Consider the following 27,464-nt stretch of genomic DNA (forward strand, 5'->3'; position numbering starts at 1 on the left):
ATCCATAACTTGCCTTTGGCCATAGTATTTCACCACAGTGATAGTAACCCCAGTTAGAACAGTGACCCTCCCAGAGACAGATGTCCTAAATCTAACAATCCCTCGGCAAGTCTGAGGCAGTCAACCACTTTTCTCATTCCTAGGTCTTTCTAGAATCTTCCTTTTCCTAACTTCTATGCACCCATGTTTCCTTCTATCTCCTTCTCTATCAGACTTTTAGTGGTAGACTCCTCCCGCTCTCTGCACACTCTCTCTAGGGGTGATGTCAGTCACTGTACTTTTGCTGTGAAGAGACACCATGACCACAGCAACTTTTATAAAGGAAAACATTTAATTGGGGCTGGCTTACATTTTCAGAGATTCAGTCTATTATCATCATGGCGGGGAAGTATAGCGTCATATAGGCAGGACAGGGTACTGGAGAAGTGGTTGAGAGTTCTCCGTCTGAATCTACAGTCAGCGGGACCAAAGAGACACACCAGAGCTAGCTTGGGCTTCTGAAACCCTCAAGTCCCACCTCCAGAGGAAGTGACACACTTCCTCCAAGGAGGCCACATCTCCTAATCCTGGCCCCCAGCCAGCAAGCATTCAAATCTAGGAGCCTATGAAGGATATTCTCAGTCAAAGCACCGCGGGTGACTCCACCCAAACCCATGGTCTTAAGCCCCACCCCCCCACACACCCACACACACTAATCCATCACATACCTGCCCCCCAAGATCCAGCCTGAGCTGGTCCTGCTCCTCCAGAGTCCTCCTGTGACTAAGAAGCTTCAGTGCTCCAATCAACTCTGCCTCAAGCCTTGGTCTCCTTGAGTTTCCCTGGCCTCGGGTCAAACAGGTAAGACCCTATAGACTATGCACACCCTTCCTCTGACTGTCCAAACCCACAAAGATCATCGTTACACAGGCAATAGTCACAACCTCTGAGACTTCTTTATCTGCCTAGCATCATCAGATTGATGGCTAAGGCAAGTCAGACTCCTGTAAACCGCCCTACCCAGAGCTCTCACTGGTTTTCCAGGAATCCAAGTATCCCAAGCCTAACTCAGACAGTCCCCCCAATTCACCAGTGAGGATGCAGCCATCAGAAGAGGGTTTTGGCACCCCAGACTGAGTCTGTTATTGAAAAAGTATAACCTAAAAACAAAATTCTAGGCCTTTAGGCCCAGGTTTGGGAATGTGACCTCTGTGACTCAGTGCTCCAAGGCATGCTAATGATAAAACAGATAGTGACATTCCTCCACCCACCCGCTTCCTGGGTTCAAGGAGTGTTCATTCAAAGAAAGACACCCTGACCCACCCTGACCGTTGCTGGAACCCGCTATGCAAAGGTGCTATTGTTAGGGGCTCTTAGAAACTGTCTTGAGAAATAACCCGCACAATTACCAGGCATTCCTTGTGACTCTTGTGACTTTGCACTTCCTTGTGACTCTTAACTGGTGTTTTTGGTATTTTCCAACAGTGCCCCTGCGTGGTGTATGACTGTGGGCCCGAGAGCACTCTTGAAATAAAAAGTCCTCTTGCAATTTGCAGCAAGACCGTTTCTCATGAGTGATGTGGGGTGTCGCCTCTCCTAAGTCAGAACGTGGGGGAGTCCTCACGTTGTGGGTCTTTCATTATCAGTCTGGATATTTGAGAGCTGCTGATAACTCACTGGGAGTCTCTAGAAAGCCACCATGATCAGACCTGTTCCCCAGCCCTTCACTGTCCTCCTGGGACCTCCTACCGAGCCATCCTTCCTGCTGCTTGATTCACACACTTTATGCAACTGGCCAGAGCCTGGGTCTGCATCGTATAGTGAATTATAAGCACTATCTTTTGCCAGAGTACCATGTTCTCTGCCCCTGGCCTTCCTGCAGTTCCCAATCACTCACACTTAGCAACAAAATTCAAATTCCTTCATCTCAGAGCTCTTTAGATGCTGCCTACCCTCCCCTACTCCAAAGACCTGCTCTCCCTGTCTCTCCTCCTCCCTTCCTCCTCCATTTTGCCCTCAATACCTTTAATTTTCCTTTTTGTGTCAATGTCTGAGACTACCTTATTTGTCTGGCGGGAAGTAGGGGTGGAGGGCTAGTCACTGCATTCTTCAGATTTAAACTCCCTAAGCAGAGGTCTTCTTTCCTGTACCCTCTGTCGACTCTCCAGTGCCCAGGATGGTAATTAACTATTCCTGAGCAGAGGACTGTTCAGCCTGGTTGCAGCTACCAAGGAGTGATGCTCTACAAGGGACCCGAGACTGACACAGAGAGGCAGGACCCCATGCTGAGCCGTATGCTGGGTGAGGATGGACAGATGGCACTGTAACAGAGGTACAGTTCTAATGAGCTTAGTGGCACTGGAGCCCAAGACGCTGTGTTGGGCGAGGGACCTCCTGCCCATCTATCTTGCCTGCTGCTTGATTTGTACTTTCTGCATCTGGCCAGAGCGTGGGTCTGCAGCCCCCAGGGAATTGTAAGTCTCTTGTTACTCATCCTACTGAAACCCAGAGGAGCCTCTGCAGCTCCTTGCAGAGGGGCCTGGCTGCCTGCTCTGCTCTGTTCTCTGCCTCCTTTCCCATCTCATGGGCATCCCACAGAACATGTGACTTCCCTGTGTGTCAATGATGATGGAGAGTGGAGGATTTGGGTGTGTGGAAGACAGAGGTTGACACTAGGTGGCCCTCCTCAGGTACCATCCATCTTGCCTCATGAAGCAGGGGCTGTCACTGACCTGATCTGCTTGCCTCCCCCTCCCATTGCTATGACTGCAAGAGCATGCCACCAGCTCTGGCTTTTATTTTAAGTGGGTGCTGGAGATCAAATGTGGGTCTTCCTGCTTGCAAGGAGAGAACATTGCCAGCTGAGAGTCCCCCAGCACCGCTAATCCTTTTGGTTGGAGAAATTCAATAAATGCAAACAATCACTCTAGCCTTTTTAAGGTTAGCATCATTTAAACGGTGGATTTAGCATTTCAAGATCCAGAACATCTTCCTTGACCCTTGGGTTTGGCATGAGTGGGAAGAGCAAAACTCTGCACATGCATCAGCCGAAGTTCAAACCATGACTGTTACTAGCCAGCTGTGTAACCTTAGGGCACATGTTATGCCCTTCTGAGTTTGGCTTGCCTGAACCCCAAGGGTGACAACATGTTCCTGTTTGGGGATTAATAATAACGTGTGGACATAACACCCAACACTCAGCAGAGACTGGTTGACTGTAGCTATTTTTAAGATCTGTAAGTCAATCATTCATAAAATGTAGAGAACTCAAGATAAATATTTATACTCGGACATTCATTGAGAGTTTCCCTTGGGTTCTTGTTCTGCTTGGCTGGAGCCATCTGGCAAGAACGTAACAGTCTTTGGGACCTGAGAAGGTCCGCACTGCCATGCTGTTTCTGGGAGACTGAGTACAGAGGATACTTCCAAACGGTGAGGCAAAATCCCAAGACCCACACACACACTGGCCAGTGTGGGTCTCAGAGAGACTTGAAGAGGTCCGAGTGAGCCCTTTTCCTTAACACAGTCCTGAAGAGGAAGAACCTCAGGCTGCTCGTGGTGTCTCTGCCCAGCTCAGGGATCATGAGCAGCTGCTTCAAATGGCTCTGGTGGAACAGAGATATCCAGAAGCCCAGAAGATGGTGGTGTTAAAGAGGGAGGGTTTGTAGGAAGAGACTCGTATACTGATGTGTGTGGCGTCAGGAATGAAGAAAGGATGCTCTGAGCCCCAAGGATACTAAATTACACTGGAATGTACTGTACAGAGTACATTCTAGTAATCTCTTGTTCATATTCTCTCCAGCGGGACAGAGGACTGGAAAAGAGGCATACTCTTATTGACCACCCACATGTCCATTCAGCAGTCTACATTAAACCCCTGCTGTGTGTCAGGTTCTACCTTATGTCTAGGTAAGGAAAGCCCTGCCCCAACCCAACCGATATGTACAATAGAGTGCAATCAGATGCCAACAGCCACACACTGACAGTATCATTTAGATATGGTCTCTTGGGTTCGATGCTTAGACATCATTGTAGTTTTGTTTGTTTAGTGTGGTTTTGACTTTTTTTGTTGTTGTTTTTTTGAGACACACTCCCTCTGTCTATCTCCAGCTGGCCTGGAACTTGATATGTAAATTAGCTTTGCCTTGACTATATAAAGATCCAACTATCCCTACCCCTTGACAGCTGGGATTAAAGGCATGTGGGGCGCATGGACTGTGTCATCAGAGAAACTGACCTGGAACCGGCAAGGTTGAGGATGTCCAAACCCTGGAAATCTCAAAAACTGAGATTAGAATCTCATTCTGAGACCGGCAGGAGTGAGGCTAACTCCTCACTTCTTTCCCTGCCTGCTCAGAGTAACCTGGTAGCCCCCAGCCAGGTGGTCACAGGTAGTAACTCATGCAGCCCCAGCCCCTGGAATTGTTCTCCATGCAAATGAAGCATCTTAGTAGCCTTAGCTTTCAGCCAATGACCTGAATATTCTCACACCCTCCCCCAAAACTATATAACCCTTGGTTTACCCCCAAATAAAGCATATGGATCAAACCCATCCTGAATAAAGAAATATACCACAAGTGAAGATCGTCTCAGAAAGCCTAAAAGAGCAGTAACACTAAGATTCTTGGAGAAAGCTTTCTATCTCCCCATTCACCCCACCCCACCCCACCCACCTCCACCTACCCCATACCACACAGGCACATGATGATGATAATAATAATAAATAATAATAATAATAATTTTAAAATACCTCAAAAATAGATCGTGGGAAAGCTCCTATGGCCAGGTCCTTTCTGTGCTTAAGTGCACAGCTCTTCCTGCACCCCAACTGCAGCCACACCCTGCTTTAACTCCCAAGCTCCCTAGCTATACTCATTTGCTCACTTGCTCACTCAGCAAAGTTTACATTATACTTGCTCATAGGTGAGAGCATCAAAGCTTACAGAGAGAGGAAGGTGCTAGCCCAAAGTCACGCATCAAGAGAGGACTTTATGCCCAGGGTGCTGTCTGTCATCCTAGCTGACTCCTCGCAGGGTATACCTGGTACAAGTTTCAGAGGTCAGAGCTGATATGCTAAACTGCATCCCTGTCCCCAGGCTCTATTCCCTTTACCTGTCACGAAGGTTCCTGGTCTTTGCACCCTTGGAACGATGACAGGACAGAAATAACACCCATATTTTGTTTCCTTCTGTAGTGGCCGTGGCCCTGAGCCAAGCCTTTTGAAAACCTCAGCTCAGGGACACTCCCACCTTCCCAGGACTCAAGAGGTGCTTAGTACTCAGCCTGAGCCAGCCCACGAGTGTCCCAGCTTCTCTCTCAGGCTGAGCAGTTACTGAACCTCTCAGAAGCCCAGCTTCTGCATCCCTATCATGGGCAGAAGCCCCACTTCCTGAGCTGGCTTCTATACAGTTCCACAGCTACTACCCCAGAGCTCATCACAGTTGGCTCTCCATAACCAAAGGGTCTGCCATTGGACTCAACCAATCAAATAGCAAAAATAGTTGGGAAAATGTATCTGCAGGAGTCACAAGTGGGGCAGCACTCCTGTGGCATTTACTCCCAGTGCATCAGCCCTTAGAGGTCATCTAAAGACGATGGACAAGGAGCAGAGGTGAGATCCAATGCCAAGGCCTTTGTCTATGGGGTGTGAGCATCCAGTTTGGTACCTGCAAGGCATCTTGGAAACAAAGCAATGACAGTGTTGGTGCTGGATATTGTTACTGGCCCACAGTCACAGTTATTGGCATAGACAGCTGGCGAAGTTAGAAAGGGAAGGAGAAAGCACAAGTATTAGAGGCGGCCTATTCTGGGGCAGCTGGCAGCACAGGGCCCGCAGTGCGTTACTTGTCTCTGGCGTATGTCCTGTCTTCAGCCCTGGGTACAGACATCAACAGATCTGTGTTTCCCACACCTCAGCCCTTCTCCTGTTGCTATGTCAGCCTGTGGGTCCCCTACAAAAGCTTCCTTCATCTGTGTGCCTCCCCCGGCCAGTTCAGCCCCACAATCTGAATTTTCCCACAAAGTCTCTGGGAGGTCCTGACTAGTTCATTCCAGTCCTGTGCCAGGCTCTCAGGCAGCAGGAATGGAGTGAACAAATAGCTTCAATGTTCTAGGACAGATAGGATCAGGATCTCACTGTGACTGGCTTACTCTTCCGAATTAATCATGGGGCTACCCCCAGGCAAAGACTTGGAACGAAAACTTCCCTCAGCTGCCTAATGGCAGTGGCCTGCTCTCTAGAGCATTCACTGTTCTCCTCGGGGAGAAGACTGGTGTCTGTCACCCACCTGCACAAGTAGTGTCTATTTGATGTCAGTGACTCAGGTTCTCAGGGAACACATGCCCAGACAGGATTCAGATCTGTTAAATGACTTGCCTAGGGTCACACACCTGGGTATTAAAAACTATTAAGTGTGAACTGGTCTGTGGTGGTGCACGACTTTAATCCCAGGACTTGGGAGGCAGAGGCTGGTAGATCTATGTGGGTTTGAGGCCAGCCTGGTCTACAAAGCAAGTTCCAGGACAGCCAGGGTTGTTACAACAGAGAAACCTGAAGTGGAAGCTTCTGGGTGCAGACTCACATGGTGTTTTGCTGAGGCAAGACCCATGGGAAGACACGTGATGTTTGGAGGGAGTATAAATGAGACTCAGTGGACAGTGCCAGGGAGGGCGCGTGCATACCTAGCTGTACAACACTTTGTTGGTCTCGCTGGTCTACGGTCTTTGCTGATCTTTGCTTCGCTGAGACAGGCACAGCAGAGAACTTTACCTAGCGGTTTCTGCTGCATCATGCCACCACTGCCGACTCATGTTTGCTGACACTTGTGAACTGGACTGTTGGTATCCTGACAACAGAGGTTAAAATCACCCCAGAGGACAACTTCTAAACAGGTCCACATCCCCTTGTCCCATTTACCATCTTTTCTCCCCTACCTTTGGATAGTGGGCTAGAAGGTGGGTTGAAGCAGGTTTTTAAAAATCTAAGCCTACAGAAACCTTGTCTCAAAAAACTAAAAACAAATCAAACCGAACCAAACCAACAACAAAGTCTGAATGTTCCGAAGCCTTGGAGACATTGACAGCCCCTTTTCATTCAACAAATTTTCATGTGGCCCACGGCATATAAAGGTACATAAAATAGGCATACCAAGTCATTCACTGATAAGACTCTAAAGATATTTTAATCTGAGGTGTACATTCAACTTTACTATTGTTTGCACATGGAAGCAAAGTTCGCACACTGATGAAATGGCTGTGACTTGTTTATTTTACAAAAAAAAAAAAAGTTAAGTTTTGGCTGCAAGTGTGATTGTGCAGGACACAGCATCATCGAGGGTTTTCTAGAGTGAGCGGTATTTTGATTTTGTCATTGTGAATGCTGAAAGCACTGCTTCACACAAACACATAGCACAAAATGGCAGAAGCTTTTGTGTGTAGGGCCATTTAGAAAGTGTTAGAAATTCTGTCCTAAGCTTGTAGAGATGGCCCAGTGGTTAAGAGCACATGATGCTCTTGCAGAGGACCTGAGTTCAGTTCCCTGCACACAACTCACAACTCACAAGCTCACAACTGCCTGTACTGCCAGCTCCGGGAAGGGGGGGAGGGTCCTCTGGCTTACGTGAGTACCTGCATTGACATGCAACACACATACACATAATGAAAAATAAAATCTAAAAAAAAAAAAAAAAAAAAAAACCAAACCAACCAACCAAAAACAAAAAACCCTAGCACAATACAATACAGTCTAAACATTCACTAATTTGTTTGGTACTTAAATGTTTCTATAATTAAGCCATTGCAGTTTTACAAGAGCAGACAACCTGGTTTGTAGAGTTATAAACACTGCAAGTCACAACACACAGTAGTTTCAAATCTGAGCCCATGCGTTTTGTGGCAGAGCTGGCAATGTATGAGATCATGTCCCGAGTAAGGCATGCAAGTTGTGTGTTCAGATCCAAAGCTGCAGTGATTGTGGTACACAACATGAACTCACTGTCAGAAACAACTCTGATTCAATATGTGTTTGATTTTGAATTAATTTTTGGTTACTGTGTGTTCCAATCCCTTTACTGTTGACAATATTTTTATGACTCCCCCCCCCATATCCAGTCACATGACCACATACAGGGCCAGGACCCACCTGCAAGCTCCAGTTGTCCTTCTGACCATCTCAAGAGTCTTGTGTTAAGAGAATCTGGAGAGGGCAGCATGCGTGCTCTGGAACCAGAAGCCTGGGGTCAGTTGCATGCTACAGGTCAAGAACCTTCTGGAATATCTTAACCAACAGGCTTCAAGCATGGCATGACATGTCCAGCGGCTGCTGGCCTGGTCACAGGCCAACCTCAGCTCAACATCTCCCTTGTGACGGGTGTCATCTCCTAATGAAATGCTGTCAGATCAATCCTACTTTAAACTTGCGAGTAGAACACGGTCTGAGTCTCGATGCAGACAACACTCACCGGGCAGCACCTCTGTTTCATGGCAGCAGGATCACATTCCCAGCCACACATTCTTCTCTCTGCTGGAGAGTTACAGCATTGCCAGCCCTCTCTCTCCAGCGCCATCAACTTCAGGGTCCACAGGTCTCCATTGCGACTGCCGGCAGTCCACTCTACTATGCCAGGTATCGCTCAGTGGGATCACTGTTCCCAAGCCTGGTTTCTGGTGAAAAACCTCCTGTGCTTTCCTCAGAACTGAAGACCTGACTCATTGTTCCCAACACGGAAACATGGGCTTTCTGCTTCGTTGCAACAGGGGCCAGTAAGAAGAAAGACAGAAATGGGTAAGAGCTGCTTATGCAAGCAGACTGGGGCACACAGACAGCCTGGGGCATGCCAAAGCCTGAGGACCAGATTTTTTCAGAGATCTGAATAGTTGACATAAACATCCTAGTGATGGGCTATGATCCTTTTTTCCCCAGTTTTCATGTGTATGGGTATGGCACACATGCCTGTGTATGCATTTTTACATGTGTGGACACACGTATGGAATGTACTTGTCCACATGAATGCATGTGCGTGTGGAAGCTGCAGCTACAGGTCGACTAAACCACTAGACTTGGATGCCGGGAACTGAACTCCAGGAGTGTGGAAGAGCAGCACTCTTGTCCATGGAGCCGTCTCTCCAGACCCTGTAACCAAGTTCTTTATCTGTCTATTTCCCACACTGGCCCTGTGTAAACACTGGATCTGACCTGGATCCCTGTGCATGTATTGCCTGTGTAGTCTGCAGCCTGAATATCCCTCTCCCCTCCCCCCCTCTCCCCCCTCCCCCTCTCCCCCCTCCCCCTCTCCCCCCTCCCCCTCTCCCCCTTCCTTCTCCCTCCTCCCCCTCTCTCCCTCTCTCCCCTCTCCCCCACCATCTCTCTCTCATCAAACTTCCTTTACATTCCCGATCACACTTCCCAGCCTGCTCCCAGCTCCCAGCTGCTAGCATTTCTCCATCATATTACTATTACTATTACTACGCCATGCACCCCTCCTCTTGCCCCTGTCCCAGCTGTGATGAGCATTACTGGTAACTCCTACAGAGGCTCCCTTCTCCACACAGCCACCAAGCCCCAGATCAACCAGTGACTACCTGATACAGGGATACTTGTGACGGTTAGAAGAGCCGAGAGATAGCACAGAGACTCTTGTCTAGTATCCCAGAAGACCTAGTGGATATTGAGTTATAGAGGCACACTGAGGAAGTGCAAACATTGCGAAAGCAGTGGGGCCCAGAATTGGGTTGATAGCTTGTATCCAGGACCTGAGGTGTCACTGGTGCCGCACCCTGTCCCACAGACTGGATTGAGGAGGTGAGACTGTATGAGTGAGACATGACAGACAGTGATCTGACCCTGGTGTGTCTCACAGGGGCACACTGTGACTTTAAACACCCCATAGTCATTCCCATGGGGTCTCAATGCATTTAAGAAGAGCACACTTAGCCATTGCAGCAACCTCATCTTGGCCCATGACCTGCAGTCTTCAAATGAACTAGAGTAGGAAAGCCAACAAAAGCCCTGGAGCTCCCAAGGGCTTTCGCAGTGAGTGGGAAATGCCTCTATCCCAGGTTGAGGCAGGAGCCAGGCCAGGTCACTCTCTGTGTATTGACACCTCCAAGAGAGGTAGTCTCTGTCATATTCCATCTGGATCTCCATTCTGATCCTACAAACAGTAATGTGTCACAGTAGACACCTCTGAAACTTTGTAAGCAGCAGCCCTAAACTTAGCTATTGTCAACCTGGGACCTTGCTTGTGAATAATGTAGCTCCTGATTGGCCCATGGATTCCCCCTGAGCCAATCACAAAAGGAGATAAGAAGCTGCTTACATTTGTGATAGTTAACAATGCATTTAAGGGTTTAATTGTTATGCTATATATATGTGTGTGGTCATATATATGTTTGTGTACATATATATGTACATATATACATCTATGTATACACATAGATGTATACATATATATCCTCTAACATGTAAAGCCCTAGCTTGTGCAAATGTCAGCCCAATTTCTCTTTTTCCCCAGACATTGAAGACTATTCTTGAATTGACTTTTCTAGTAAAATGTGCTTTTCTTGGAAGATTAAATAGGTCATAAGACTAACTGCTTTTTCTGCTTTTGTAATCAGCGTTGCTGCCTTCCTCGGGACCACTTGAGCTCTCTTCCAGCTAGGGCTGTGCACCTGTCTTGTTCATAGCTGTGACCTCACAGCTATCTCAGTGGCTGGCTCATGTCTAGTGTTCCATAAAAGCCTCCATAGCTAAGGATGACAAGTCTTGTCAAGATGCCCAAGCCCTTACCAGGCAGCTGCTTGTGCAATCCTTAGATTTGGACAGCACTGGCCACTGCCATCAAGTCCAGCCCTTGTACTGCATGGTTCCAAGACAGTAACTTATGAAGTTAGACAAGATCAGAATGAGTGCAGGACCCAAGGGCAGAGGGAGGACAGGTTACCAGCAGGGCAAGGGACCTATGCAATAAATAATCTCTGCAATAACATTTTTGCAAGGGTGCTTATAAACATTTGTTGAAATCATTGGCATCTTTGCCTGGGACACTCGGTAGTAAGGATGGCACAGCGGTCTGCAGGAAGGAAACAGTGTCCCGGCCCTTTGCATGCCCTGGGGAGGACCTGCAGGTGATGTCCACTTGTGGACCCCGTGCGTCTGCTCTGACATTCCTCTTCTGCCTGGCAGTCCTGTATGAAGAATGTGTCCCGTCTCCTAGTACAAGTCCCTCCAGAGAGCTTCACAACCAGTCTTTCTGCTCCCTTTCGCCCCTCCTCTTCCCACCCCCAACTTTCCAGGTGGAGGTCTGCTATGGTTGCTGATGGTGGCTGCAGAGGCTCCAGCGAACCTGATGAAATTAGTGGATCAGCTGAGGTCCTTGCTGCCGTGTGCTCATTCTTAAGAGTCCCTAGTGGCACATGTGACCTGAACACAGTCTGCTCTTCTACCCCAGTGGCACAATCAGGAACACAGAGAGACAACAAAAGGAGCAAACTCTAGAGCCAGGGTTTTGTATGGCATTATTTTCTTCTGATTAAAAAAAATAAATAAACCTCATTCTAAAGTCTTTTTGGTCTTCTAAGAATGAAAGAACAATGTGGATTTGTTTGAGATACTTGTATAGATGGAAATCTACACAGGAGCCTGGGAATCAGATGTCTCCCACCTCTCTTTATGTTTTCATAGAGAAATAGGGAGAGGGGTGAGTCAGTCTTACACACAGATGTGGTCATGGCCCAGCAGAGCTCAGACCTGCCCTCTGGGCACTTAGACGGAAAAAGGCCAGGCTCTGAACTCCCACTGAGTCCTGGGCCACAGGCAAAGGGCTAACCGGGTCTCAGCTCACTGTGCAAGGGCACTGTGGAGAAGCCAGACCTGATCAAGAACAGCTTGGAAAATGTTCCAAAGCCACACAGTTAAGACCAAGGCGAGGCAGGACTGGAGTGCGGGTATGTCTGCTTCCTAAACCTGGGTTTGTCCTCTGGGTCCTTACTTCCCCTTTTCCTGTGAGGCCCTTGAAACTGGCCCTGGTTGCTCAGGCCCTAAAACAAGAGAGTTTTGTGTCTAACTGCTGAGTTCAGTTTATCTCTGTCATCACACCCTGAGGCACAGGCCTCTCTCTTCCCTCCCCCACTTCCTTAGTGTTTTGAGACAGTAGGAAATATGTGGCCCAGGCTGGCCCGGAGCTCATGAACCTCCTACTCCAGCCTCCTGAATAGTGATGGTCTGTGCCACAGGCCTAGCCCAGCTCTCTTCTTGGTGTCCCGCCCTCCATCTTCCACACTGGGGAAAACTCCCTAACGTATGTGGCATATCACTGGGACCGCACATTATTTTCCGCTCTCTCCAGGCCCAAGAGCTCCTGGAACAAAAGCTGATGGTTCTACCCTGGTTCCTCTGCACCACAGGCCAATATTTCAGGACAGCAGACAGTGCCATTCCATTCACAAAAATTAACATAGGATTCTTGATTACAGTGATGGGTACAGACTGGAAATCCGGCAACAAGGTGCAAGGGACTGGGTAGGTATTTTGAAACAACTGAGGTCACAAAGGACTTTATGAAATGAAGATCTCAGAACTTAGAGCTGAAGGTGTGAAAAAGCAAGTCTGGAAGAATGTTCCAGAATGAGAAAGATCTGCTTCACTCAATGCTGTGTCTCCAGAATAGTGGAGAGCCTGGACATTAGACAGGTCACATGGCCCTGCTGTTGCTCTTCCTAGTGGCTTTCAACTGGGCCACTTGTTCCCCATCAGGGAAGCCTCTAAACTGCCGTGGAGTCCTCTCCTGTTGATCTGAGCAGGTTGGTGTCTGTTTGCAGAAGTGTACTGGAATCTCCATGCAGACCTGCCTGGCTGCTGTTCCATGCCACCATGCTGAGTCCCATCAGTTGCAGACTGCAGAGGGTGGCTTAACTTTGCCCCTGAAGCTGAATGACATTGGTACCCTCACCAGCAACTGACACCTTGCTTTGCTGGGCTGGGATAAAGGACAAGCCAATCGCCATATGTGGTGGTGACTCTGGATCATCAGGGTTTGCAGTTTATTTACTGCAAGATAACAGGCAATTGTGCTCACTGTGCTCTGTGGCTCCTACAGCATCAGGCTGCCAAAGGACACATGGGATAAGACACACAAAGCTGTTAAAATAGGGTTATTCACTGGATTCATACAAAAAAATGTCCACGTTGAGGTTGGCTGATTAACAGCATGAATTCTCTCTATAGCCTTAATTCCTCTTAGGGCAGTAAGGTGATATAGGCACAGGCTCCTGGGATTCAAATGTGAATATTTTGGGGGATATCAGGGATGCTAATTTTGCCTGTCACCAGTTGTTGACTGGTGACAACACTATACTAAATGTATATGGGGTTTGTGTATGTGTGTGTATGAGTGTGTGCTTTGTATGTTTATATGTGTATACATGTGCTTATATATGTGTATATATGTCCATGTGTGTTTATATGCATGCATGTGCATGCATGCATGTGTGTGTGTATTTGTGTGCACACTCACACATGTCTGTGTCCATGAATGTACATGTCTTCCTAAGGTTCAGAAAAAGACTCATTTCAGTGCAGCTCAGATTTCCCAGTTTTTTTTGTTCTCAACATCATTCTGGCATATAATACAAACAAGAGGAAAACAGATAGTTTCCCAAGGATAGTAGTATTTAAAAAGTGGTGTGCCTGCTGGGTCTCATGACCTCATAGGATCTGCACATCATCTTGGCTATTTTAACATTCTTATTCGCAGATGAAGAAAGATGGAGCATTGTTTATTATATAGTTTATTCCCCCTTGGTGGGTATTGGTCTGTTGCTATGTATACAAATGCTAAATTCTGAACCCCAAGATCTGGTAGCCTTTTAGATAAGCACAACCTTACAAACACAGGCCTTTGTTGTGTAAACCTTGCTCTCCAAATTAAAACTATTGGTTCTGGGAAATGGCCCCAAATTCTTGAAGTCTGGTGATGCTGCCATTGTTGATATGGTCCCTAGCAAGCCCATGTGTGTTGAGAGTTTCTCTGACTATCCTCTACTTGGTCATTTTGCTGTTTGTGATATGAGGCAGATAGTTGCTGTGGGTGTCATCAAAGCTGTGGACAAGAAGGCTGCTGGAGCTGACAAAGTCACCAAGTCTGCCCAGAAAGCTCAGAAGGCTAAATGAATATTACCCCTAACACCTGCCACCCCAGTCTTAATCAGTGGCAGAAGAACGGTCTCAGAACTGTTTGTCTCAATTGGCCATTTAAGTTTAATAGCAGAAGACTGGTTAATGATAACAGTGCATTGTAAAACCTTCAGAAGGAAAGAATATTTTGCAGACCATTTTGTGCGTGCGTGGCAGTTTTAAGTTATTAGTTTTCAAAATCAGTAATTTTTAATGGAAACAACATGACCAAAATCTGCCACAGAATTTTGAGATCCATTAAAACAAGTTTAATGAGAAAACAAACAAACAAAACTATTGGTTAATGAAAGGCTAGAGCCTGTGATTGGGCAGAAGAGAGAGAAAGGTGGGGCCTGAGAATTGAGTGATGCATCTGGAAAGAGAACACAGGGAAGAAAGAGAAAGAGCCTGAGGTCTCAACTGGACGGATGGACAGACAGGATGGAGCAACAACAGCCCAGGCGGGACTGTGAGTAACAAGGGACAAATGGTTTGGATATAGGTGAGAAGAGCACAGAACCTGGCCAATGTAGGCTTACAGCTTGTAAATAAAATACCAGGGATTTGTGTCTTTAATGTGGGCTAGCTAGAATCAATATTCCGTTAAAACTCCCACATGTCTTGAATTCTCTATATGAATTTAACTTAGGTCAAATTTCCAGCAGTGGATATTACATTCAAGAAGGCACACAAGCCTGAGTGTATCTTGCTGTTCCTCAGAGGTTTGCCTGGAGGCCAGATTACTTACTGTTCTCAATGCTGTGATCAAGTACTTGACAAAGGAACCTAAAGATTTATTTGGGCTCACCATTTGAGGGTTCAGTTCATCCTGGTGGGGATGGTATGGCAGCCAGAGTTTGAAGAAGCTTGCCACGTGGCATCCACAGTCAGGAGGCAGAGGGATGAATACCTGACGGTGCAGAGCGTGCTCTCTTCCTTACTCAGTCCAACCCTGGAATGATGAGTTCCACCAGCATTAGGGGTGGGTCTTCTCCAGTCCTTTCTGAAAAAACCCTCATAGATACACCCAGAGCTGTCTCCATGGTGATACTGAATTCCATCAGCACCCAGAGAAGCCATAGGCCCAAAATTTCCAGGGTGGATCAAAGTTTAGAGATGTCACAACTGTTGTTTTTAAATAAAATCTCAGTCGTTCATTTTTACCAATGAAGATTTGGGAGCCAGGTGCTGGGGTGAAAGCCTGCTAGCTCCGAAAAGCAGAGAAAGCCCGAGCAGATTTCCATCCACAGCTGACATCTCAAAAGGAAAAGGAAGTCCTCTTTCTCCATGCTGTCTCAAAACTCTGTCAAACTGAATGCCCCTCCTTTTTACTTCCCGTTTGTTTCTCTATCTGTCCTCCTGACTTCCTCTTACTCTCTATGGTTTTTTTCCTACGTTCGCTCCCTGTCAACTGGTTGCTTGCTCTGCCTCTTGACCTGTGGTTGACTTTCCTTAATCCTGTTTACAATAAGCAGAAAGGTCTTGGTTTAAAGGTGTGTGCTAGGGCTGAGTCACACCACAACTGGAAACAGGTTGTTCCAGTAAACAGCACAATCTTGGGGTTCACAGTGTGATCAAATATCCCACAACACACAACCCATGCCCAAAAGTGTTTGCTGTTTGCTGGTGGCTTTCCTTCTTGCTGGGCAGGTTGGTGGGGTGGTTGGGTTGTGGGTCATCCATGTTGGGAGCTCTGGGTGAACTCAGGCTGCAGTGTGAAAAGTTTGTCAGTCACACTTTTCCCAGTACCAACAACTTCTTGGCAATGAGTTTATTCTGTCTCATGGTTTCAGGGGGTTCACTCCATAGTAGGTAGGTTCCTTGTTTCTGGGCCTTTGAAAAGTAAAGAGAGAATCATGGCTGATGGGCCTAAGTCTCTTCATTTCCCCCTTTTATTTCATCCATGACCCAAGGTCATAGGACAGAGCCACCCAAATATGGGGCGAGGTCTCCTTTCCACAGTTATCTTCACAGACACACCCAGGAGCACTTTGCTAATCTCATACACTTATCAGTCCACAACTTGACTGTCAAGGCTATCACAGAGATGGAGCCCTTCTGAAGGACTGATATCAGTCTTTCTCAGAGGCTGGGTTAGCTCTCCCTGGAACAAGCTGTTAGATGACAGCTGCTTGTCCCCTCCTATCTCTCTGCTGACAGGCACTTCCGCCATATGAGCTCATTCACCCTGTTAGGACGCAGTGTGGCTTCCTTGGCACAGACAGGAGACTGCCTGATCTTGAGTTTTCAGTCTTCCAAACTGTACGGTAAATGAACTTCTTTTCTTTACAAATTATCCAGCCTCCAGTATTTTGTTTTAAGACACACACACACACACACACACACACACTGGGGTTGGGGGAAGGGATGTGTTCAGCCTTTGGTCTGAGCACATGGCAAACACTGTACAATGTCAATATTCTGCAAGTTGGTGATAGTTTAAAATACCTTCTTACCATTTTTTTAAATCAGAATTAGGCGTGAGAGTCACTTCTAAGCAATTCACACATTCTGAGTGCACCCTGTAGAACTCCCTGCAGCTTCCAATCTCATGGCAAGTCCTGATGTTTCTGAACAGAATCAGCTCCCGGGCACCTGTGTTAATGGCAGGTTTTACCCCAGCCTCACTAGGCTGCCCACAATAGGGAGGTGCTTTGTTGCTCGCCTAGGCCTGGGCACGCTCAGATCCAAATCAATTGCTTTTCGAAACGGATTTCAGAGTCTCAAATATTGAAAAATGTGAAAACTATTCTGGGCTAAAAACCAATTATAAAATACACACATACACAGCACAAGAACGAACTGAATGAGCAGAAATATAACAGGTAGTTAGGACAGGTTCCTGGAGTGCATGCTGGTAGGATGCTTTCCTCTGGAGTGTGGGCAGAAGCTCTGGCCTGATTTTGGATACACAGAATATGTGTGAGGGAGGCACCCAGGTGCTCAGGCTACATAAACCTGGCATCCATCTTGCTGCAGACTCTCCCTCTTAGGCTGTAAAGCAAGCCAGCCACTGGGTGGTGAGCCCCCTCGAGTAGCAGTCATGTGTCAGAAAACTGAGAGGTTGTTTCCCGTCAGTGTCCAGCAAAAAAAATTGTGGCCCTCAGACTAGTTGCCTATAAGAAACTATAGCCCTTGAGCCAGCTGCCTGCAGGAAACTGTGGCCATCAGGGTAGCTGCCTACAAGAAACTGAAGGGGCTTTTCCATTCCAGAGACAGCCAGAAATGGAAGCCCTCAGAGTAGCTGCTTGCCAGACACTGAAGAGTGATATGCTGCAGGAGACCTCAGTTTGGAAGAGATCAGGGCTGAGCTCTGCTCACTCTAGCCCATGGGAATCATAAGGGAACGAGCTCTATGGTTTTAGCTCTTAAACTTTTGTAGTGGTGTTTGTCGCCAATAGATAGTATTTTACCGTTGATGAAGGGTGCTGGAACATAACCTGTAGTGGTTTGAATAGGTTTTGCCTCCCATAGACTCATATGTTTGAATGCTTGGGCCACAGGGAATGGCACTGTTAGGAGGTGTGGCCTTGTTGGAAGGATTGTGTCTCCTTCGGGATGGGCTTTGAGCTCTCCTATGCCTAAGCTCCATCCAGTGTGGAATCAGAGTCTCTTCCTGGCTGCCTGCAGAAGATGGTCTCCTTCTGGCTGTCTTCAGATCGATATGTAAAACACTCTTCTTCAGCATCATGCCTGCCTGAATGCTGCCATGCTTTCTGCCATGACGATGATGGTCTGAACTTCTGAAACTGTAAGCCAGCCCCAGTGAAATGTTTTCTTTTATAGGAATTGCTGTGGTCATGGTGTCTCTTCACAGCAATGAAACACTAAGACATAACCTCACTCTCTTCTTAGCCCCACTCCACCCCTTCTCTCTTTCTTAAAAGTATTGCCCTGGTTTTATTTTTCTCACTCCAATGCTTTTCTGAATAGATCTAACATTTACAGAAATCTTACCAAGTTGAATATGCTTCGTGTGAAAAATACAAATAGCATGTAAGAACCAAACTTTATAAAAAAAATTAAAGTAAAAAATGGCCAATGGATTACTTTTTTTAGATGATGAATAACTTTGACACCTTAAGAACATATACAAAGTGACAGCTAAGTATCTTGTAGAGGAGAAGTAGTGAGAAGGATTTTCCTATTGCATTTTTGACATTGCAAAGATGGGACCATAAAATACTGTAACACTTGTGAGATAATGGATACAGTGGAGTCAAGATACAAGAGAAGTGTTAACATTTCATCTAGGCTCTGCCCCACAGTTACCTAGCAACAGCCAGGAATGCCCAACTCAGTATAAAGGGGTTGCTTGCCCCCTCCTCACTCTCTTCTCTTGCTCTTGCCCTCTTACTCTCTTACCTTCTTCCCCCTCTGTCTCTTCTCCCCAAATTCTCCCCCCCACATGCTCATGGCTGTCTTTTCTCTTTCTCTTTCTCTCTCTCTCTCTCTCTCTCTCTCTCTCTCTCTCTCTCTCTCTCTCTCTCTTTCTGCCTTTCTCTGTCTCTACTACCCCCCCCCCAACTCCCCTCTGCATGCCCTAAATAAACTCTATTTCTATACTATACTTGTCATGTGGCTGGTTACCTTAGGGGGAAGGGATGCCTCAGCATGGACCCTGAAAAGGCACCCCCTTCCCCCACACCATACTGTATCCCTGGCCTCTTTTTACTTCTTTTCATAAAACACAACAAGAAAAATTCTGTGGTGATCAATCACTTCCTTCTAAGTTCAAGTGGCTTGAGAAGGGGGTTATGTGTTGAGCGCACTGGAGTGTGTTTATAGTCTGAGCCCTCAGGAGACTGAGGCAGGAAGATTGCCACCATCTGCTGACTCAGAAATCACAAATAGATGAGTAAATGTATATTAAATGATAATAAAAGGGGTTTTTCAAGAAATTTGTGATAATAGATAGGGCCATGTCACCTCATGACATGTTTGTGTGCACCTCCAAGCCACCCCCTTATTTATGTACAGGAAAAAAGGGAAACCACAGCACAAAAGAAAACACTAGTAGCCCTGTCTTTTGGTGCCTGAAAACTCCCATTTGCTCAAACATAGAAGTGGGATGGTGGGGTGAGGGGGCAGGGGAGTGTTTCCTTGTTACTGACAGTGACAGTGACAAACAGCTATGGTTGGGTAGGTTGCATATCCCAGTGATAAGAGACATACTTTGAGAACTACTTGGCTAAAAACCCACCCTTCCTAAGATATGAGCTTAGAGTGCCTTGAGGTGAGGTCCCAGCAGATGCCTGGCAAGATGACAGAAGGAGACCTTTGGCACCTTGGGGAGCAATTGACAGAGATAGGAGCAACAGTGGGGAATAGGAAAGAATGGGAAGGAAGGACAGGGCTGGGGAAACCAAGCTGTCAGGCCACAGCCTGTTCCTCTGAGCTGGGATACTCATTGAATAGTAAAAGGAGATTTCTCCAAAGGAGGTGAGCCCTGGGGGAAGCAACTGTCTCTTCTCAACCTAAACACTGTAATTGCTGAGCAGTTCACTGCCAGATTGTCCTTTTAACATAGAAGCAGAGATCAAAGGCAGGATATACCTCCTACTGTGTCCCAGCAGGCTCCCAGTGCCAATGCTTGCTGGGGCACTGTCTCTTTCAGCCTTCCTGGGAAGTTTTAAAGATTCCCAGGCCGTTTTCGGTGAGGGCAGAAGGCCAAGAGACAAGGCTGCTTGTTGGCTGAGGTACATGAGAAGGACCTGCCACAGGGACTCAACCTCTGTCTAGCCACAAGCACAGCTGCTTTCTGCCATCATCTTCAAAGCAATGCAAGCAGGAACCTCAGAAAACAGACAAGGAAGGGAAGAAGACTTCAGCATCAAGGCTAATGTTGGGAATGGGTGGTCATGGAGTAGGCTGTATAACCAGGATTGCACTGAGACCCGAAAGTTGAGCTATTTGCTCCCTTCCTACCCTCAACGCCAGACTGGACCTCAAGCCTTCTTTTTCTGTTCTAGAACCCCTTTCTTAAGCACTCCTCATTTCAGTGAAACCAAAAACCATGTCTGCCCTGCCCTCAGCTATGAGGGTGCCCCGCAAAGTCAGGTGAGGTGCCTGATGCACAGAGGCTGACCCTAGGGTCGAGGAGCAGGAGTTGAGAAAGAGTTAAAGCATGCCTTTCTGTTATCTGGACTGCTTAAGCTCAGGCACCTGAGGAAGGAAAGGTGCAAGGTCACACTGTCCTGAAAGGTTCCTAACAGCAGCAGAGGGCGAAATTCCCGAGAGATTCCTGTGTGAAAGAGACTGCACCCACATCCTCAGATCTTCAAGGAAGATGGACCCAGGAGAGAGGAGGGATGGTTTACTACCCCATGAGTGAGTAGATCTTTTGTTTTTGTTTTAATTGGGTACTGGAGTTTTATTAAGATGACACTTCAAAAGACCATCAAAGACATAGAGCTACCACTAGAGATACACATATGAAGAAATAGAAACACATGCATATACACATGCATACTTACATAGCTGCCTAATTCTAAAGTGTCCTTTTCATTGGTTTTAGTACCGCTGTACCTCCTCATGATTTAATAAATAAAAGCTTTACTCATATTTGCATAAAAGTCATGATTTTACCAATTCAAAAATTCCATTTCATTGGGTTTTGGCACGTCCCCTGGGATGCCTGCACCCATTCATTTGATGCAGTCTTCTTTGCCGTAGAAGACTGTGTGTCCATGAGTGTGTAGACACACTCTACATGACCTCAAACAACAAATAAATACTTTTCTAGTTTGTGTGTCTGTGGTCAACCGGGGACCAGAGGCACAAGGGGAAAGATCTGGTTTCTTATTGTCTGCTACACACGCAACACTCCCTGTGGGGTACAGGTGAGTATGAGTGTGAGTGTGTGTGACAGAAAACAACAGGAGGCACCTGGCCATCTGTGGACTGGGTCAACAGGACTGAACAGCTCAGTCAGCTCCATGTCTTGTTCATTTCTGCCATAGCCCTATAAAAGCAGCTAGCAGCTCCGTGATGCCCTATTTCTTGGGACCCCTTCCTCTTGCAGTGTAGGATCTGTTCTCTCTCTGTCTCTCTGTCTCTCTCTCCCTCCAAGAATTTATAATAAAATTCTCTAAACTCTCCCTCTTTAGTCCATGAATCGCATCCTTAAGTTTTTTTTGAGAAAAGAGCCTAAAAGACCCCCAACCCATAGGACTAAACTCTCCAAAAGCTGAGAAAGGCTCCCTTGTTCTAGTCTCACAAACATTCCCATTTTAAATCTCTGTATTCCTCAGAGTGAAAAGTGGCAGAGAGCCCAGCCAGTCACTTCACTCTCTTGTCTGATACCAAGTTTGATATCAAGTCTGTTATAATTTAGGTTCCTTGGAACAACAGCCTTGGAGACCTGGACTGAAGCTGTCTTGGGAGTTCAAGTTTTCATTAGATTGGCAGTAAGATAGAAAACTTAAAGCTTATGGGTTTGTCCCACAATATTTTTCTACATATTGACAGTATGAATAGGCCATTTGTATCACTTCTTATGTTTAAAGGGCCTTTTGAAAAGTACCTCATAAAGATAAGACATAAATTAAGTGTAACTGATATATACCAAAAATACGGGAGTCTAATCATGTTATTACGTATTGTATGAGTCAGAGTTCCCCAGAAAAGCAAAGGCAAGAGAATACAAAGGTTGTGTGTGAGGGCAGCTATTATGGGATTGTGGTTGTTTGAATAAAAATGGCCCCCATAGGCTCTTATAGCTGAATGCTTGATCATTAGGAAGTGGTAGTACCTGAGAGGGATTAGGAATGTGGCATTGTTGGAGTAGGTGTAGACTGGTTGGAGCTTTCAAAAGCTCAAGTCAGGCTTAGTGGCTCTCTCTGATGCTTACAGATCTGGATGTAGAACCTTCAAGCGCCTTCTCCAGCACCTTGTCTGCCTGCTTGCCACCATGTTTGGTGCCATGATGAAATGGACTAAACCTCTGAAACCGTAAGCCAGCCCTGATTAAACGTTTCTTTAATAGAAGTTTCTGTGGTCATGGTGTCTTTGTACAGCAATCGAACCTTGGCTAAGACAGGAGTGTAGGTTCTGTGATCACAGAGGCTAAGAAGTTCCAGAAACCGGAGACCTAGGAAATTCAGTAATAGAAAATCAGTGTTAGCTTTAAATCCTGAGTATCAGGCGCACCAACAATCTGAGGCTCAAGTTGTAGGCCGGGGTGGGGGTGTGACCAATGTAAATTCTGAAGTCCCAGGGACCAGGACCTCCCATATGTGAGATTAATGTCCTAGCTCTGGGAAGAGGAGGAGGGGGGAGGGAGTGGAGACAGAGAGTAGGAGGAGAGAGAGGGAAGAGAGGAGAAAGGAGAAGAGAGATGAGAGGTGGGGAGCAAACCTACTTTTCTCCTGCTCCTGGTTCTGCACTTGGGGGAGGGGGGAGGGGATTGGTGTGGTGCCAGGGCCGGTGATGCTAGTACTTTAAGAAAGCAGGTTAAACAAGCCAGGAGAGGCAAGCCAGTAAGCAGTGTTCTTCCATGGCCCCTGCTTCAGTACCTGCCTCTAGGTTCCTCCTGCCTGGAGCTCCTGTTCTGACTTCCTGGATGATGCATTGTAACCTGTAAGCCAAATAAGCTCTTTCCTTCCTGAGCTGGTTCTGGCCAGTGTTGTCGAGGGCAGATGCCTCCTGACATGGTAAGGGTGAGTCTTTGGACACAGTTTACAGACTGGACTCCAATCATCGGCTGCTGCTTCTGTGTCGCAGATCAGTTTGCTTGGAGTCCTTTTCTTTCCCCAGATAGACATGAGGACCGCGAAGGAAGCTTGGGGCTTTGGCAGCTTTTGTGGCTTCTTATGAATAGTGGTGAGAGCAGCAGGTGGTGCCCTCTAGTGTTAGAGGTCTTAGGCTGCCCTTGGATGTTACCCATCTTGTTGGGACCCTTAAGAATTCTAGTGGATGCTCACAGTCATCTATTGGATGGAGCACACGGCCCCCAATGGAGGAGCTAGAGAAAGTACCCAAGGAGCTGAAGGGGTCTGCAGCCCTATAGGAGGAACAACAATATGAACTAACCAGTACCCCTTAGCTCGTGTCTCTAGCTGCATATGTAGCAGAAGATGGCCTAGTCGGCCATCATTGGGAAGAGAGGCCCCTTGGTCTTGCAAACTTTATATGCCCCAGTACAGGGGAATGCCAGGGCCAGGAAGCGGGAGTGGGTGGGGGGAGAGTATAGGGGGCTTTGGGGATAGCATTTGAAATGTAAATGAAGAAAACATCTAATAAAAAAAGAAGAATTCTGGATTCCTTAACTCTTGACAGCAGGAGGAATCACAGCCTCTAGGCAGACCTGGGTATCAAGATTCCTCTGCCCTTGAGAGTGACGACTATTACAACTCCTTACCCTGGAGTGTCTGAGGCCCTTGCCCCCCAAAGGCTCGGCAGTGTTCTAGAACTGTTCTAGCCACAGGAAACTTCGCTTGTCTGGTGTTATAGAGCTGCCTAGGCTTCTTCATCCTCAGTTCCGTGTTCTCTGCTTCCACTTTCTGTTGCATTTTATAAAAAAGAAGCCAGGGATGTGTTTGGTGGAGGCGCGGTATGGCATGGGAGAAGGGGGTGCCTCTGTGGGCCTATGCTGAGGCATCCCTTCCCCCTGAGGGACCAGCCACAGGACGGTATAGTATAGAATAGAGTTTATCCAGGGCATGGGCAGGGGAGTTGAGGGGGTAGTAGAGACATAGAAGGGTGGGGGGTGGTGGTGGTGGAGAATAGTAGGGCTGGCTGGAGAGAAGAGGGGAGGGAAATGAGGGGAAAGGGGACAGAGAGGGAGGAGGTTAAGAGAGCAAGAGAGGAGGGGGCAAGTAGTTCCTTTTATAGTGAGTCAAGCACACCTGGCTGTTGCCAGGTAACTGTGGGGCAGAGCCTGTTCCTTCCTTTGCCAATTTTCCATTTTTGCAAACTGTCCAGCCGCCTCTCCTTCAGCTAATCATTCTCATATCTTTCACAGCTTGATCCTCTGCTCCTTCAATCCCACTCTGCTGCCCCTTGTGACTGAATGAATAAGTCCCCTTTCTTTTTTTTTTTCCACCCCTAGACAGGGTTTCTCTGTGTAGTCCTGGCTGTCCTGGAACTCACTCTGTAGACCAGGCTGGCCTCGAACTTAAAAATCCACCTACTTCTGCCTCCCAAGTGCTGGGATTAAAGGCGTGCGCCACCACTGACCATAAGTCCCTCTTCTAATTTTTTCAATCCGTTAGACTTGTGACACTGTTTCCTGCCAGCACCGTCAGCTTTTTAAAAATAAAGGGGATCCTTCTTCAATTAGTGATGTAAGGAGATATTTCTGGTGCAATCTCTAAGTCAAAGAGAGCTACTGGCATCTGGTGCTCAGAGGCTGGGGACGGGGTAGGGTGGGACTGCTAAGCATCCTGCAGGGGCCAGGTCTCAGCCCATCATGTGGACACAATGCCAGGAGTGCAGAGACTGAAGGAGCTGCTCTCAGGGATCAGCCCTGAGGGTGTCCAGAGCTATGAGGCTCGCAGCAAACAAGAGGAATGTGCTCAAGGCCCAAGCCAAGATTTAAACCCTGAAATGGATGAGAATTATGTAGAGAAAGTGGTTCAGGTACTCTCTTATTTGCTAGGACAAAACACCCGATGGAAGCAACTTAAGAGAAGAATTGACTTCTGGCTCGCAGTGTAAAGGGGGCTGGAGAGACGGCCCGGAGATTAGGAGCATTTGCTGCTCTTGCAGAGGGAACCTGGGTTCTGTTCTCAGCACACACATGATGGTTCATAACCAACTATAACTCCCATTCCAGGAGATCCAATGCTCTCTTCTAACTTCCCTGAGCACCAGACACGTGGTACACACATATGCATGCAAGACACTTATACATATGGAATAAAAAGAAAATAATCTAAAAACTCTGTTTTTAAAAAAGTAGGATACTGTTTTTCACAGGGGGTAAGGTAAGGTAGAGTTCACCGAGGGAGTCCCTGATGGGGTCACATAAGGAAGGAAACCTGTGAAGAGATAGGGATGAGAGCCTCTGCAGACTGACCATCAACCTAGATCAGATGTCCGGTGAGTCTGAAGTAATTGTTCTGGGGAAGCTGGGTGAGATCTGCTTCCACGGATAGCACAGGCTCACCAGGTCATTAGCAAAATCAGCTCTCAGCTTTCTGGATAGGATTCGGGTGTCTGATTTCTATCTTCCCCCATTGAGGAGACACCCCCTCATGATTAACATTCATGGCACTCTGAGTGCTTCTCTGTGAGTACAAAGACCCCTATACCCACAACAGTTCATGACAACCGTGTATGGGGTCCAGGAACCACTCAGGGAATGGGGAGCAGAGACGTGAGGATTCCAGCACTCATTTGTTTCCTATCTCTCTTTGTATTAATTTGGAGATCTAGTCAATTGGACGGTGCCACCTACATTCAAGGGTGGTTCTTCACCCTCACAGTGGGTCCTTCTGGAGATGCCCTCACAGACATGCTCAGAGGTGTTCCTTATTAATACCCTGGGCGTTACTTAATCCAAACAAGTTGTCAATCAAAAATAACATTTTAGACTTTTTTTAAAAAAAAATTAAAGTTTTTAAGAAAGGTTTTAGATATTACATCGCAAGAGCAGAAAAATCAGCCCCAAGTGAGGCAACGTCTGGGGTTCCTATTAAGAACATGTCAACTAGTTGAGAGATGCGTTCAGACCACTTGGACTAGAACAGAGACAACAACAGGACAAACTTTGCTTCAGGCCACAGATGCATGTTTGCAGGCATTTAATGCCTGTCCATCTACCTCCATGTGCTCTTCACTCAACTGTGAAATCATTAAGGGCTTGCCCAGAGGATTCTGCCAGTCAGAGCTAGTTTCAAGTCTCTATATTATGCTCTGCAGGAGTCCAGTTATTTAGCATTAATTACCCAGCAGACTGTTCCCAGCTTCAAACGTCTTTTATTTGGGGAGTAACAGCCACACCTTGAAGAATGCTGTGATAAACTACAGCCCATCTAAGCCAGGTTATTACAGGTAAAAAGACGGCAGAAACAGTGAATCTGAAAATACAACCTCCATGCCCATGCCGCCGGGAGCCGCCTGGTCTTTTCTGAACAGTGAAGCTATGTGTACAATACATGAGACATAGATGTGCTAAAAAAAAAAAAAAAAAAAAAAAAAGGGCGTCATTCACCTGAGATTCAAATACATCGAGGTGTCTTATAAAGTGTGGTCTCTAGTGAACAGTAGCAGCCAATCTTAGTATTAATACCCAGAACCCCTTGCCCTTAAGTCAATATGAGTCAAATGATTTTAAAGTAATAATAGTAATAAATTAACAAGAGAAGTCAACAGGTGAATATAAATGTTAAAGATCACTTTGTGTCCCCTCAAATCATACCATGTAGAAATATGGCTGTCAGACTCCTAAGTGCCTGAGACTGTCTAGGTGTTTGTAGAAAATAAAGCCTTCTAGACATTAAAAAAAAAAATTACCAAGGAGGCTGGAGAGCTGGCTCAGTGGTTAAGAGCTCCTCTTTCCAGAGGTCCTGAGTTCAATTCCCAGCATTATATATGGCTCACAACTATCTATAATGGGAACTGATGCCCTCTTCTATCATGTGGGCTTAAATACAAATCGAGCATTCATATACGTATAATATATAAATAAATCTTTTAAATAATATCAAAAGGGGGGCTGGAGAGATGGCTCAGTGGTTAAGAGCACTTCCGAAGGTCCTGAGTTCAAATCCCAGCAACCATATGGTGGCTCACAACCATCTGTAATGAGACCTGATGCCCTCTTCTGGGGTGTCTGAAGACAGTACAGTGTACTTACATGTAATAAATAAATCTTTAAAAAAAAATAACAAAAGGAATTGACAAGTGAGGGCAAGCTGAGAACTGGGAGGGGATTTGTCTGGAATGGGGGTGTATGTGGCTGGAGAGTCACAATCTGGAGCTCAGACACCCTTGCTTTGGGCCAGTATCCCTCCAAATCACATTGAGTGTGAGGCCAGGGTATCAAGGAACCAGGAGGAACCAGACTGGAGCAGCAGTGGGGTAGAGTCTGTCTAACCCTGGAAATATCTCTAGAGTAGTGGGAGTGAGGACCACTCCCTCCCCTGCCAGGACCTGCAAGTCCTGTACCCCCCAACCCCCATCCCCATCCCCAACCTTAGTCCCCACCTAAGAGGTCACATAGTTGAAGCCAGGTTAAACTTCTCTTCTCCTTATATGGTCATGTCCAGCAAGCACCTGGAATTCCCCATCATGCAATAAAGCATTCCCAGTACCTTAGCCCCAGTCAAAGACTTACACTCACTTCAAAAGTCTCCACCCACTCCTCAGA

At 46.8% G+C, this 27,464-nt stretch overlaps 1 protein-coding gene and 1 pseudogene across 5 annotated transcripts in view, besides 1 other annotated feature; one reads left to right on the forward strand and one right to left on the reverse strand.

The window, feature by feature from the left end:
* Slc2a9 (solute carrier family 2 (facilitated glucose transporter), member 9) overlaps nucleotides 1–9,627 on the reverse strand; it is a 153,876-nt gene extending 144,249 nt beyond the window's left edge. Inside the window, exons 1-3 of one of the 5 annotated variants that reach the window (XM_006503684.4) lie at nucleotides 9,559–9,627; nucleotides 8,439–8,716; nucleotides 8,120–8,196 (exon numbers count right to left, since the gene is read on the reverse strand). The gene's annotated coding sequence lies outside the window, so the exon portion shown is untranslated. Of the gene's footprint in view, nucleotides 1–4,729; nucleotides 4,749–8,119; nucleotides 8,197–8,438; nucleotides 8,717–9,558 lie in introns of those variants that run through there. The other 4 variants (XM_006503685.4, XM_006503687.4, XM_011240690.2 and 1 more) reach the window with 4 other exon arrangements.
* Nucleotides 9,628–14,010: 4,383 nt separating this feature from the next.
* Nucleotides 14,011–22,138, forward strand: Gm15796 (annotated as a pseudogene).
* Nucleotides 15,748–16,379: an enhancer, noted in NCBI's record as "VISTA enhancer mm253". NCBI's record gives its function as "enhancer in: heart[4/4]" and the evidence as "EXISTENCE:transgenic organism evidence [ECO:0001131][PMID:17130149]".
* Nucleotides 22,139–27,464: the final 5,326 nt, after the last annotated feature.

Source organism: Mus musculus, chromosome 5 (genome assembly GCF_000001635.26).
Source record: "Mus musculus strain C57BL/6J chromosome 5, GRCm38.p6 C57BL/6J".
Taxonomy (NCBI): Eukaryota; Metazoa; Chordata; class Mammalia; order Rodentia; family Muridae; genus Mus; species Mus musculus.